Raw genomic sequence first — 4,940 nt, 5'->3', positions numbered from 1 at the left:
TACATACTTACACATACATTTGCATACATTTAGGGCTAGGCTGGAGATACAGCTCAGTTATAGATCACTTTCCTAGCATGAGCAAGGCCATGGTTTCATTCCCAGTAACACCTTCTCAAAAAAAAAGATATTTAGAGTTGAGGGCCCAGGCACAGTGGCACAGGCCCAGGAGGATAACAAGTTTGAGGCCAGCCTTTGTAACTTATTGAGATCCTGTCTCAAAAATAAGAAAGGAGCTGGGTGTGGTGGCGCACGCTTGTAATCCCAGTGCTAGGGAGGCTGAGACAGAAGGATCTCACAGGTTCGAAGCCAGCCTCAGCTACTTAGTGAGGCTTTCAGCAACTTAGTGAGACTCTGTTTCCAAATAAAATATAAAAGCCAGGCGTGGTGGCGCACGCTTGTAATCCCTGCTCTTGGGAAGCAGAGACAGGAGGATTGCGCAGGTTCGAAGCCAGCCTTGCTGGCTTAAGAGACCCTGTTTCCAAATAACAAATATAAAATAGTTCTGGGAATGCAGCCCGGAGGTAGAAGGGTTCCATCCCCAGTACCATAAAAAACAAAAAACAAATAAAATATAAAATAGGTCTGGGATTATAGCCCGGAGGTAGGAAAGCCCCTGGGTTCCACCCCCATTACCACCAAATATTAAATAAATAAATAAATAAATAAATAAATAAATAAATAAAGGAAGGAAGGAAGAAAGAGTCGGGCGTGGTGGCGCACGCTTGTAATCCCAGCACTAGGAAGTCTGAACAAGAGTATTCCACAAGTTCAAAGCCAGCCTCAGCTACTTAGTGAGGCTCTCAGAAATTTAGTGAGACCCTGTTTCCAAATAAAGTATAAAAAATAGGTCTGGGAGTATAGCCCGGAGGTAGAAAAGCCCCTGAGTTCTACCCCCAATACCACAAAATAAATAAAATTAAATTTAAAAAGGGATTGGGCTACAGTTCAATAGTAGGAGTCCTTCTGAGCTCAGTCCCAGCACTGAGGAAGGAAAAAAAAAAAAAACACCTAAAAACTAAAGAGCAAATACAATAATGATTCTTTCAAGATTATTCTTGCAAATAATATTCTGGTAGAGAGAAAGAGTATTTTAGAAAAGTATGCATTCAAGATGGGTATGGTGGCGCACACTTGTAATCCCAGAATTGGGAGGCTGAGACAGGAGGATCGTGCAGGCTTGAAGCCAACCTCAGTTACTTAGGCTCTCAGCAACTTAGTTAGGCCCTATTTCCAAATCAAATGTAAAATAGGTCTGGGAGGCTGGGCGTGGTGGCGCACACTTGTAATCCCCCAGGCTTGGGAGGCTGAGACAGGAGGATCGTGCAGGTTCGAAGCCAGCCTCAGCTGGCTTTAGAGACCCTGTTTCCAAATAAAATATAAAATAGGTCTGGGAGTGTAGCCCGGAGGTAGAAGGCCCTGGGTTCTATTCCCAGTAATACACACACACACACACACACACACACACACACACACACGGAAGCCAGAACATAGTAGGGTGGGACATTCAAGTGCTGGGAGAGACCATTGGCCTCACATTCAGATTACTGACCTTGAGTCCCAGAACCTCACTGCAAGATTAATAAAATGGCTGGCAGAAAAACCCTCCACTAAGCCAGGTGTGGTGGCGCACGCTTGTAATCCCAGCATTCGGGAGGTCGAGACCGGAGGATCGCGGTTCGTGGACAGCCTCAGCTACTTAGTGAGGCCCTCTGCAATTCTGTGAGACTCTGTTTCAAAATAAAGATAAACTGGGCGTGGTGGCACACGCTTATAATCCCTGCACTTGGGAGGCTGAGACAGGAGGATCGCACAGGTTCGAAGCCAGCCTCAGCTACTTAGTGAGGCTCTCAGCAACTTAGTGAGACCCTGTTTCAAAATAAAACATAAAATAGGGCTGGGAGTATAGCCTGGAGGTAGAAAGCCTCTGGGTTCCATCCCCAGTACCACCAAAAAAAAAAAAAAAAAAGAAAGAAATGGGCAGGGGGTGTAGCTCTGAGGTCAAATGCCTCTGGGTTCCATCCCCCACAAAAAGAAGAAGAAGAAGAAGAAGAAGAAGAAGAAGAAGAAGAAGAAGAAGAAGAGGAGGAGGAGGAGGAGGAGGAGGAGGAGGAGGAGGAGGAGGAGGAGGAGAAGAAGAAGAAGAAGAAGAAGAAGAAGAAGAAGAAGAAGAAGAAGAAGAAGAAGAAGAAGAAGAAGAAGAAGAAGACCCTCCACGGTTCAACGTGTTCAGCCATATTGAGCCAGTACTTGGGAGGCTGAGGGAGGAGGATGACAGGTTCAAGGCCAGCCTCAGTAACTTAGTGAGCCGGTTTCAAGCTTAAAAAATAAAACAGTGCTGGGTGTAGCTCATAGAATGCCCCTGGGTTCAATCCCCAGTGCCACTAAAACAAACAAACAAAAAACACCATATTGATAACTCAATGAAGGTTCTTCATAGTAATATCTTATTACTATTTTCACCCTGGAGCATTCTTTCTCTGAGCCAACCCACGGGCATTCTGCCTTTAAGCCACACCTCCAGACCCTTACCCCCCTTTCCTCGTGTGTGTGTGTGTGTGTGTGTGTGTGTGTGTGTGTGTGCGTGTGTGTGCATGTGCGTGTGTGGTTTTCTTTTCTTTTTTTTTTTGATGGTGCTGGGGATGTAACCCTTCTTTCTCCGGGCTACACTCCCAGACCTATTTTATATTTTTATTTGGAAACAGGGTCTCTTAAGACAGCGAGGCTGGCTTTGAACCTGCACGATTCTCCTGTCTCAGTCTCCCAAGCACTGGGATTACAAGCGTGCGCCACCACACCCAGCGCCCCAGCCCTATTTTTTATTCTTTTTTTGTGTGTGTGGTACTGGGTATGGTACCCAGGGGCATTCGACCTCCAAGCTACACCCCCAGCCCTATTTTTTATTCTTTATTTTGAAATAGGGTCTCACTAAGTTGCTGAGAGCCTCACTGAGTAGCTGAGGCTGGCTTCGAACCTGTGCGATCCTCCTGTCCCAGCCTCCCAAGTGTGGGGATTACAAGCGTGCACCACCACGCCCGGCTATTCTTTATTTTGAAACAGAGTTTCACTGAGTTGTGAAGAGGTTCATAAGTAGCTGAGGCTGTCAAGCCTCGATCCTCCCAAATGCTGGGATTACAAGGGTGTGCCATCACACCCCATGTCCAATTTTTATTATTTATTCCTTCCTTATTTATTTTTTGCAGTACTGGGGATGGAACCCAGAGGCATTCTACCCCCAAACTACACCCCTAGTCTATTTTTTATTCTTTAATTTGAAATAGGGTCTCACTGAGTTGCAAAGGGCCTCACTGAGTAGCTGAGGTTGTCTGTGAACCTGTATCCTCCTGTCTCAGCCTCCCCAATGCTGGGATTAGAAGCTATACCACCACGCCCGGCTTATTCTTTTTTTAATTTTTTTTTAATTTTTTTTTTTTTTTTTTTTTGCGGTACTGGGGATGGAATTCAGGGACATTGTGCCTCTGAGCTACACCCCCAGCCCTATTTTTAAATATTTATTTATTTATTTATTTATTTTTGCGGGTCTGGGGATGGAACCCAGAGGCATTGACCTCTGAGCTATACCCCTTACCCTATTTTTTATTCTTTATTTTGAAACAGGGTCTCACTGAGTTGTGGAGGGCCTAAGTAGCTGAGGCTGTCTATGAACTGTGATCCTCTGGTCTCTGCCTCCTGAATGCTGGTATTACAAGTGTGTGCCCCCTCGCTCAGCTTTTTCTTTATTTTGAAGCAGGGTCTCACTAAATTGCAAGAGCCTAAGTAGCTGAGGCTGGTCGTGAACCTTGATCCTCCTGTTTCAGCCTCCCAAATACTGGGATTACAGGCTTGCGCTGCCGGTCTCCTTTTTTATTTATTTATTTATTTTTAAATTTTAAACAGGGTCTTTGAACCTGTGCTCTTCCTGTCTCAGCCTTCCAAGTACTGGGATCACAGGTGCACCTCCACTCCTGGATTCCTGACTCCCCCCCCCCCTTTTTTTTTTTTTTTTGTCTAAAAACAAGAGTCTCTTGCCGGGCGTGGTGGCGCACGCTTGTAATCCCAGCATTTGGGAGGCTGAGACCGGAGGATCACGGTTCGCGGACAGCCTCAGCTACTTAGTGAGGCCCTCTGCAACTTAGTGAGACCCTGTTTCAAAATAAAGAATAAAAATTGGGCAGAGGGTGTAGCTCGAAGGTCAAATGCCTCTGGGTTACATCCCCAGACCCGCAAAAAATAAATAAATAAATAAATAAACAATAAAAAATAAAACAAGAGTCTCACTAGAAGCCGGGCGTGGTGATGCACACTTGTAATCCCAGCATTGGGGAGGCTGAGATGGGACGATCGCAGTTCGGGGACAGCCTCAGCTACTTAGTAAGGCCCTCTGCAACTCAGTGAGACCCGGTTTCAAAATAAAGAATAAAAAATTAGGGTAGGGGGTGTGGCTTGGAGGTCGAATGCCCCTGGGTTCCATCCCCAGACCTGTAAAAAAAAAAAAAAAAAAAAAAAGTCTAAAGCCTGATGAGCAAAAAGCCACAGGTTTCCAAAAAGCACTTTGAAGTCTCCCACTCAAAGGCCCAGCCCCGGGCGCAGGTGCCGTCCGCCGGGGGTGCAGGGGCCGCCCGCGCCGCCAGCGGTCCACCGGAGCGCGGGCCCCCGGCCGCGGCGGCCCAGGGGGCAGGTGAGGGGCGGGGCCGGGCTCAGGGGCGGGGCCCAGGTGCGCCTGCGCATGCGCGCGCCTGCCCCGCCCGCCCGCCAGGTGCGCCCGCCCCGGCCGCGCCTTCCCGCTGCTGCTGCGCGGCGTCCGCCATTGCCTCCGGCGCCCCGAGCCTGCGCGCGGCGGACGGACGGTTCCGACTCGGGCGGTCGCGGGGACGCGGCGGCGCCGAGGCGGGGGAGCCTCAGGTGCCCGACCTGCCTGCGGGAGCCCGGCGCGGGCGGCG

This window comes from Muscardinus avellanarius, assembly GCF_963383645.1.
Source record: "Muscardinus avellanarius genome assembly, chromosome: 10".
NCBI classification, from domain to species: Eukaryota; Metazoa; Chordata; class Mammalia; order Rodentia; family Gliridae; genus Muscardinus; species Muscardinus avellanarius.
The sequence above is the reverse complement of the archived record's forward strand: the minus strand, read 5'-3'. Positions refer to the sequence as shown.